This window comes from Ptychodera flava, chromosome 5, assembly GCF_041260155.1.
Source record: "Ptychodera flava strain L36383 chromosome 5, AS_Pfla_20210202, whole genome shotgun sequence".
Taxonomy (NCBI): domain Eukaryota; kingdom Metazoa; phylum Hemichordata; class Enteropneusta; family Ptychoderidae; genus Ptychodera; species Ptychodera flava.
In genome coordinates, this window is record NC_091932.1 from 13679476 (window position 1) to 13690130 (window position 10655).

Consider the following 10655-nt stretch of genomic DNA (forward strand, 5'->3'; position numbering starts at 1 on the left):
TAAGAAAACACAGAGTAATTTATTTGTATTGATAAAATCGCAATTTCTCACAATACTCGCAGAATACATTCGTATTTTTCTAAGTTTTACGATTGCAAATCAAGTCGCTAGATTTAAGAATATGGTCGATGGTGAAGAACTATACACGTTAGCTATATTGCGAATATCCGTAAAACTTTTCACAGGCACTATCTTTCCTTAAATTATCTTCTTGTTTCATCCTAACGATCGCATGTATATTGTGTAGAATGACTTTTGTCCATTGCACCAAAGTGACACCTCGAGCCAAAAATTAGCGACAATGATATTGTGAAACCGTCAGAGGCGAAGATTTCAATTCCAAGGGGCATGGTTTCAGTTGCTATCGCTTCCCTAGGGCGTGTGTATCGGCACAGCAAAGAGCAATGAACAACATCGAGATGGAATTCGAAAAACGAAACAAAACAGAGAGATAGACAAATATGGGTTCCTCTCCATTGCTCGTAGGGAAATATGCCCACCGTACCTTCTTGACATTCCTTTTCTGTGAATACGATTGGAACTAATTTGGGATAATTGGATGGTGAAGTAATGTCGATTTAATCTACAAATGTTATCACATCAGCTTTTCTTTTTATATTAAACACTTGTTTTTATGAGTAATCTGCGATATTACAACATTCAGCTATATGGCACCTAACACTTTTGAGAAATTTGCAATTATCCCAAATTAGTTCCAATTGTGTTTCAATGAGTGGTGTCATGTAGGCCGAAAATACATTCTTCATAAATTAGATTCATATATTGTAAGCATATGATAACATTGAATTGAATGTATTTCTCATAATCTCTGGGGATATTTTTTTGTCTATTCCATTCTAAGATCAATGATATATATCGTATTTTTACGTTGACGGAATAATCTATACTGTCATCTCGAGTACATAAATACAATATATGATACAGTGAAGTTTATTCCCTTGATAAGTTGTCATGGTACAGACGATTCAAGGTTTCCAGAAAAGTATCTGTTTTCTGTAAAAATCACCGCACACACTTGTATGCTTGCAAAGTTTCGTTTAGAATCTCGTTCCCTTCAATTGCAGGTTGAGGTTGATTGAAACATGGAATCGATAGAGACCGAAGATTTTGTTTGTTATGTGAAGGAAATTGAAGATGAATACCAATTCCTTTTTATTTATCCTTTTTTGATAATCAGAGAAAGGAGTATACATTCATATAAATTATTTAAATCCACCTTCTGAAAGAAGAGTTATTCAAATAATGGTCGCTGATGATGAAACTACCAAACAACGTGTAGCTGCCTATGTATTTCATTCAATTCGATTGACAAAGGATGTGAACATGTAGACGGAATTCACGCCTTGATCTTTCTCATCGTTCATTTGTCCTGTAGACGATCGGTGAAGTATGATGGGCTGACGGCCTTACATTACTGAAGAAGGACCACAATCTTGATTATCAAATATATCACTTGTTTTGATAAACAGTGAACTAGGAAAACAATTAATATTTTTTGTATTTAATGGAGCAGATACATGCTGCCGTTCGTTGTGTAAAGTCTGGAATTTTCTCGAATGCTGTGACAGCTGTGATATCAGCGTAGATTTGTATAGTTACCAATCATTCGGTATGTTGCATCGATGAATTTAGACTAATATTACTTGTAAGAAATATAGCATTAGGCCTAATGGGCGCCAGAAATTTCGCTGTCTGAGTAAGAAAATACACAGAATAATAACTAGGACAGATGTAGACCTTAGGCTTATTGAAGCTGAAAGCCGGGTTAGTCTAAGCCATTTCACTATTCCTTGATATTGTAGATGATTTTTGGTTTGATGGGAAGGAGATAATACATATTATACTTAAGTAAGACTAGCTTTATTAAAGAATATTCACCGTTGACAATATGTGGATTGTAATAATGATGTAACGAATTTAAGAAGATACGACGTTTTAAAATTGAAAAGTTATAACACTTCCCTGCTGCGAACGTCCATTTACGAGTTTCATCGTCTATGCATCATATAACGTGTCGTATAGAAACCTTCCACACGCCGAAATATATAATTTTTATCGACTGTGTTTTTGTTTATTGACAAATGTAAACGTTTTATACTATTCTAGAAAAAAGCTCTTTACTGAACTGTCCGACTGGAAACGCAGTGTGTCATTTCAAGCATGTTACCATTGAAATTATCCTGAAAAATTATTGCTGAAATTTTACTTTAAACCGGAACAATTATTGTGACCGTCCGATACTGAAATCAAAACAAAGCAATTCTTCAAAGCAGGCTAGGCCTTACACACAGGGTAGGTCATCCAAGTTGGACAGTTGTCTATATGTTACGTTAACACGATTGGAACTAATTTGGAACAATTGGATGGTTAATTAATGTCGATTTTATCTGCAAATTTAAGCTCATCTCCTTTTTTTGCGTTATGCACTTGCTTTATAAATAATTTGTAATATTACGAAATTCAGCTAAAGAGCACCAAACACTTTTCAGAAAGTTGAAAAATATGAAGATCCAATTATCCAAATTAGTTCCGATCGTGTTCGTTTATTTTTTTGTGCAGACGAACACACAACATGTGTAGATAACATTGTAGATGAAAAGGATCGACTCATTTGAGTGTTTGGATAGAGGTGTCAAATTAGTGAGATCTAAACAGAGACTGAAGTAAATGAGGAAAACATTCTGGATGGAAAAACAACCATAATAGTTGCAGACTATTCTTCCTCTACTGCGCATGGGCAGACAGATGTCAATCTAGTTTTGGTTTTTTATGATGAAAAACATGGATAAACTGTTGAGTAGAATAAAATTGATTCACTCACTAAGCCGTTTCATGTGAAGTCTTTTCATTTCAAATATTTGTGTCTTAGGAAAGTTATAAAACATGTATGTAACGGGGAAAAACTTGTTGATTGACACTTCGGTCAGACACAAACGGAAGTGCTGCACAAACACATAAACGTTACATACAGGCAACTGTCAAACTCGGGTGATCTTCCATGTACATTGTATTTCAATAATGCAAAGTCGCACAACACAAGAAGATATAACATTGAACACACCTTCATGAAGTACTGTAACATATCAACTACTGTAAAGGGTATGTGAGCCCTGGAGTGAAACGTGTCTTCATGGCGGTTGCCAGACTCGGTCAAGCTTGAAGTCACCGATATATGTTGCAATTTCAAATAAACTGTAAAATTCCCTGGCCGTGTAAACGGAAAGCTCCATCAGAGTATTAAATCGTCGTTAATTTACGTGCAGGTGATTACGGAGATTTTTACAAAAATCTCGTCACTCGGGGTCCCGATTTTGAAAATGTTATCCACCGTTGTAAAAGTACAAAAATTTATCTCGCTGTGTTTTCATTGGTCCATTAGGGAACAAATGAACCGTTGATTTCTCCGATTTCTCTTTTCCGACTCGTATCACAGAGATGACGTTTAGAGCCATCGTGCTGATCATATTTTGATTCAAGTGTAACTAGCATCATATCTATCTCGATATTATTTGAAAGATGTGGATATACGTTTTCCTGAGTTTAGCATTCTCGTGAGGTATATAATTGGAATATGGTGGACGACATGAAGAAAATTTCCCACTGTATACGCGTGGATGGTTTTCCATGAACCCACTACTTTCTAAAGGGCAGTTCTCCCATCGTCGTATCGCTGACGCAAAAGTGCATACCCCCGCAAATGTGCAAGGCCCCAACCTTCAGTCTTGCAAAATAATGCAATTACCCATGGCAATAAACTGAAAATAAACCGACACATAGCGTATATGTGTGATATTTTATGGTTAGCGTGTCGTTTTTTTTAAAAAATTCCAATTACCATGGAAACTTGCATAAACCGTACGATAGCCATACCCTTTAAGCTTTTAAGAAACCCCCAGGCCGTTGGAATACTTATACCAAATATGAAAGAAATTAGATCAGTAGATTCCCCATAAGCTGTATCTTTTGGCTATCATTTCAAAACTTTTGTTTTGTGGTTTCCCTACACTTTCTGCATTGTATCCCTAAATTGTAATTTAATGCCAAGTATTTAGCATATCAACACAACCTACATGAATATAATCTACATAATTATTGTTGAAAATTGTATTCAAGTCCGGACTAGAATTCATTTGTAAACAATAAACAATGATCACTACACACATACGAGCTGTGTTGACAAAAAGAATACTCGAAATTTCAGCATAACAACCGGTTAGGGTCAGACACGGTAGTTGATATACACAGAAGCAGAATACTGGAAAACTTGCCACAAGTTGCGGCTTATGTCCCTTTAAGTAAAAATATTACGTCAGAGAAAGGATAAATGTCTGTTTTTGCAACAATAAAATTATCTCAAAAACTTTGTATTTACTGTGGTGATACAGACAGATAACGAATACGGTCAGAACAACTGAGCACAGATACAGCATCGAAGAGGCTTTTGGGATATTTGTTGTAAAAAAGTAAACAATTTACAACCGACTGCTTCAATGTTGCAATGTAAAGATTGTGAAAGTTTTTTCCTCCAAAGCCTATAGGACAGCTTACCTACAGGACATCTATCGATGGGCCAATTGTTACTGTAGTTGCTCGGCATATTCTGGTCGGTAAACAAGCAACAATTATGGCCCATCTCGAAAATGTTTGGATTGTAGAAGCGAAACACTGCAAATCTGCCGATATTTTAAACACAGCATGATACCATTCTCTGTATTCACAGCATGAAGAACTGAATCTAACATTTTCACACGGCACGATGATAAAAACAACATTTTTCTCAACAGGTTTCAAATTGAGTTCCAACAAAATACAGACCGGCAAAAGAGTGAAATTATTTTGAGAGTCTATATATCTGTCCTCGGAGCGCATTCAGCCATTATTCCTGCAGATAAGCATAAGAGATGACGACAAAAAGGTGTATAAAATAGCAATCCAACTGATTTAATTTGTTTTCCCTTTACTTAGAATATATTTGCATTTGGATTTATCGTGGCGTTGCATATAACACAGCCTACTTTGCTAAAATCACTTTTTGCAAAGAATAATTCAATTTTAACCAATATGTTAACCCAAGATTAAAATGGTTTTGGGGTTCACCTTTTAGCACGCAATCGTAAAGTGCATGAGAAAGAAGTGTAAGTTCTTGCATATGCAAATCACCCACTTCAGTCTTGCCCCCTCCCCTTTTTAGCGTTTCAAAACAATTTAACTCCACTCTGGCTGGGTTATATTTTGTGAAAGTTTTACATTACGTTCTTTAGACTTACATACAATAAAAAGGCAATTTTGTTTGTCAATGAAGTTCTTACATTTTGAATAAGAGTCATTCCAATTTTGCTTATCATCATTTCAATCTTTCAACCCTGCCATGAAAGAATGATAATAGATAATTCAAAACAAAATTGTTGTTTTTCAACATACACTGTAGTTTCAAATGTAAAATCAAATTTCAAAAGATAGTATCAAGTTTTTGACTAGAACTAATTTTCATCATTAATACAAAAATTGAGGTTTCCTACTCAAAATATACATCCTTCATCCTTTGAGTAAACTATATTGCTACCGTACTAAACTTGAGATTCTCTGCTTCTTGCAAATACCCAGTATGAGGGGGTTTTCATGTCATATTTGGCAAGGAAGATTGCTTTGAAAAAAGTGTGTTGGTTAAAGGGAGAGTGTCGTCGGAACTCTGCTCAAAGGTTGCCAGGGACCCCTACGACCGATGTAAACACTGTATCCACAGGCTACGTTGACGATTGATGAAAGTTAAAACATGTTTGTTAACAATGAATATTGTAAAATTTAAATGTTGCAGCTATGTTGACGTGATGCATCTAGATATCATGCATGAAATACATTGTTTGTAAACAAGAAAGTCGCACACGCGCAGTTCCGATTACCCCTTCCCTTTAAGTGCAACGCTACCTTATGTACCACATAGAGTCTGTTATGTAGTCTGGATATGTCGATGTTGAACACGTTATGAAACATTAGAAACCTAAACATAAGCTTACTATTCCTCGGAACACGTTCAATTCACCTGTGTAAAAAACTAAACATTTCCTTTGCGAGCAATATTCTATTTCTAATCATACACGTTACATGTTAAACGTCTATAACAGATGGACGTTTTGCTTTCAGGACTGTTCTGCGCCAGTGAACGATTTCACGGTGATCGCGTGAGTTGCTACCGTACGTTATCACCTCAACAAACGATCGAACGCGCGTTCTATGACGCACTCTTCTACTCTCCCGTCTAGCGTCTAACTCGATATGAAAATGAAACTGAAGTCTTCATAAGTAGACTATTTTTCTATTTTCGTACATCGTAAAGATTGTTGGTATTCGTAGCAAGCAGAGGATTAAACTTTGTCAATCAATATGTATCCTATTATAGTTCTCATGATTTTCGAACATGGTACACATCTTTCGTATTGCTAGAGAAGATTGAACAATCTACGTGTATCTTAGGGTACTAAACTTTATATGACAATCTCTTTACAGACACCCAGCTATTTATATAGGTTCCTGACCCTGTATTTTATGTCAAATTATAAAATATTTTACTCTCTGGTTTTCATAAAATGGACATTTATTGAGGCCGAGTTATAAATATTTTGACAAAGAATTTAACAAATTGCCATTTATATTAGTTTCTACAAATGTAAGCTATGGGACGTGCGTATGTTGACACGCTTAAAATATATTAATAAAAATACACAGGAATAATAAAGTACTTCTGGTGTAAACCAACGCTCTTGACTTGAGCCAGTTAAACCGGTTGAATTGGCAGCTACGTCCTTGCTACAATGGTCAATGCGTGTAATTTGAATAGGAGCACCCTTGCTTTGTAACGAAAGAACATACATAATGTTTTTACCTCTCTGCACTTGCGCATCGAGTTCTGCACTCCCCATGAAAGCAACCTGCAAATTTCGGATAAGTACGGCAATTCAGATCTGTCAAATGTATCAAATTTAAAGACCGGAAAAAAATCACACTGTGCGAGCTTTTAATACACACAAGGTGCAATAATAACTTGCAGCTGGGCAAATAGTTTAGCTCTCCACATTTATGTGTTATTATTTCTTTCGAAACCAAAACTATTTAAGGGGACTCTAACCGCGATTTTGCTTTCGTATACTTTTGGACCTGTTACAGCTCCAGTAATTTGCACAGAGACCTTGCATGAGAATGGCTCGTGGGGATACAAATACTTCTCTCTAAAATTTGCTATTCCCAGGTGGTAACACGATAAATTTCTATTTGCTGCTCCGTTGGTAAAATGTGCCACATGTTTAATGAAATACCATTTCTATTGTCGCCAGTTACTTCTCTACATTCGAACGCCCTTTCGTTTAAAATAAATTGTCGTCTGCGTTTTATAAAGGAGAATGAAATATATGATCTCGGATACTCCGTTTCAGCTCACATTTTCTTTTAGGCTTTGGCTAATGTCGTGAACTCAAGGGTGGCATAGGTGCCAACAACGTTTCGAATAAGTATCGCATACTTAAGTTGTGGGTGGTTTTGTACAATACAGAGCATGGAATTACATGTATAGAGGGGTGCGCAACTCGCCTATAGTCTAATAACCGTTCAGCAATAATTGCGATCGTTAAGAGATCTGACTAAATTTACCGAAAAAGCTGAATGTTGCAAGAGGGATAGATACTATGCCGCAAAGCTGAGACTCCAAGCTGGTAGACAATTCTCATTATTGTAACAGGTATTTGAACGAAATGCTGACTCATTATAGCGATGACAACCCGCAAATGACGAAACATACCGCAGAACTCGTGAAACTGTTACAGGGTAACTCATCGTTTCAACACTTTCAGACTATCGAACACAAAGAACACGATTGGAACTGATTTGGGAGAATTGGATCTTTTAATACTTCAAATTTGTCGAAATTGTTAGCTGTCCTATAGTTTAAAGTTGCAATATCACAAATTAAGCTTACCAATAAACACAAATGTATTGAATAAAAAGAAAATTAGATGACCTTACATTTGCTGATTAAACAAACATTAATACGATATCCCAATTATCCCAAATTAGTTCCAATCGTGTTAAACTTTGATTAATGCACCTAGGGGTCATTGACACAACTTAACATTAGATGCAATAGTAAACGCAATGTAAAGGGACATTTGCTGTAACTTTTGACAAATTTTTCACTACTCTGTTTCAATGTATCATCCACAGAATTTTACTATAATCTGATCATCATGACCAATGCCCGCTATCCTGCTTGCCGACGCAGCCTGTTTACGTGAAACGACCATTGTTATTGTCGATAAATGTTTTCTAGTCCGGACCTGAATACAAAGTTTAAACAATATCAATGCGGATTATACTCATATAGGGTATATTTATGAGCTAGATATTAGGAATTTCTCCATGGTTCAGGGATTCAAACCAGAAACTGCAGATGATACACAATACAAACAAAATTTAAAAAATGACCAAAGTTACAGCTAATGGGTCTTTAAATTATAAGCTGATTTCCATAGAAAATAGATGATCATCTAATTGACGGCGACACTCATAAAAACTCCGATTTGCTTCACCGGACTGTTTTCATCAGTAACTTATTTAAATGACTGAGTTCTTTTACGCGTGTGTTTTGAGATGAAATTTGAAGATTGTAACTCGCATTATCACTTCGAGGCCTATTCTGAGATTAACTATTAAAATGCTTCTTTTATCGATATTTTATCTTTTATTTTACGTTTTAAGTCACACCATGTTACGACAACTAAGATGACTGCTGTACCTCTCGGTAAAGCTAGCTTTCTCAGCCTGGCAGTATACGACTTCAAGACATATAGAAATTAACGCGTGTTGTCTTTGAAGACGGAGACCCAATGCTCCGTTTATCTCGACGACCTCTCGCAGGAGTTTCTTCGACGGTAAGCAGTGGGCAGTGATGAGACAACGCTATCGTTGTCGCATTTTTATGCTTGCAAGAACGCAATAAAGAGATTCTAATGCCATAATTGAATAGTGTATCATAAAAATATTTTAAGTAAATGAGCGAGTATCCATCATAACCTTATGGCATTCATATTATAGAAAGCCTGAAAAAAGCTACGCGACAATTAACTCACATAACCCGAAAAGTGACGATTATCTTAAAATTAGCGAAACACGTACATTAACAGTTACTTTAGAACACAGCAATAGTCATCATAATGATGAAAGCAATAATAAATGTTTATTAGAGCACAGTAATTTTGCCTTTGTACTAGTGAATTGATTAAAGAAATGGGAGTCAAATTGAAACGTTTCTCCAAAAGCGTTAAGTTAGAAAGCAATTAGATGGCATTGATTCATATTACATTACATTTACGACCTTGAGAAAGTTAATGACTAACGCTGCAAGTGACAACGTTTAATGAATTGATAGAGCGTTCAATATTAGGTTTCAATTACAGAGGTAACTCTATTTAAAAAGAAACGTAAAACAAAGAGTCGGGCAGTGAGAAATCAATGAAATAGAAATAGAGATGCCATTACGTGCTTTGAATGGTTCGTTTTGTTCCAATTGTTACAAAGAACAGCGATTCGAGTCCTTGGCTTTTTTCCACTACGTATTTCAACCCGACCCTTTATGGGACACCAACCACGATCGTAGTATTGATGATGGAACTGATTGCTGGAAATCAGAATTTAAGAACACGACTCGGAATTGTATGAAAGATTTGCGGAGTTGTTTGCAGGAAAAGGATGTTACGCTACAATTTATTTTGCATCCAAAAATGAAGAAGATTCCAAAAACATCATTCTGCAGATATCTTGTCTAGATCTCTGGAGAATATGTCCAATGCGCAGATAAGGTTTGATGTGAACATTTGAATATTTGAAAATGCCATACCGGTGGTCAAATAAATAGAAATACGTCGCATAACCGCGTTGAAACCTCGACAAGAATTCAAATTCAAGTGTTTTTGCGGTTGCTTGGATCTGGTTTGGTGTAAGTTAGGATAGGATTTATGCATTTGGTTTACCAGTCCAGTGGAATTGAAGTTCTGATGATGAATCTCAGTCTGAGGAATATGATAAAGACATGCATCTTCAATACTATAGGTGTTCAAACTCAAAGAATGGAATCACTAACTTGTCAGTCATAACAGTGACTAATTCTTTGCCGGGATTTGTTTTATCCGGCTAGCACTGCTTCTTTTGTTAGTTTACATCGCATGATACTCACGTCAAAAGTGGCCTTCTGCAGAAAAGTATTCTGTCTTCTAAAGCACGACTTCAAAAGCCCTGACGTGGTCGCCTCTCCGATTACTTGCTGTACAGCGCATGTCACAAACTGTGAGAGCTGTTTCTGCAACGCACCAGCAGGTTTTTATAGCAATCGAGTCACCGTTGCTTAGCGACAAAATAAATAGATAATATCTCTCCGCCAGTTGTCTTATTAGTGGCCACAATTTTGAGGGGGATGTATACCTAGCAAGGCTGTTCTACAATATGTAAGTTTCCTTGCGGTCTTGATTTTAGTGCCGTTATGAACCGTATAGGTTATTGCGGACACTGCAAGCATCTATCGATGATCAGTATGATCTGGACAGCATCGGAAATTTCACCAATGCTGTGCTAGCGTATTCTGTCCTTTAACT

At 36.3% G+C, this 10655-nt stretch overlaps 1 protein-coding gene across 1 annotated transcript in view; it reads right to left on the reverse strand.

The window, feature by feature from the left end:
- The window catches only part of LOC139133075 (somatostatin receptor type 2-like), a 28808-nt gene extending 18459 nt beyond the window's left edge, over positions 1–10349 (reverse strand). The window contains exon 1 of the mRNA XM_070699478.1: positions 10241–10349. The gene's annotated coding sequence lies outside the window, so the exon portion shown is untranslated. The remainder of the gene's footprint in view (positions 1–10240) is intronic.
- Positions 10350–10655: the final 306 nt, after the last annotated feature.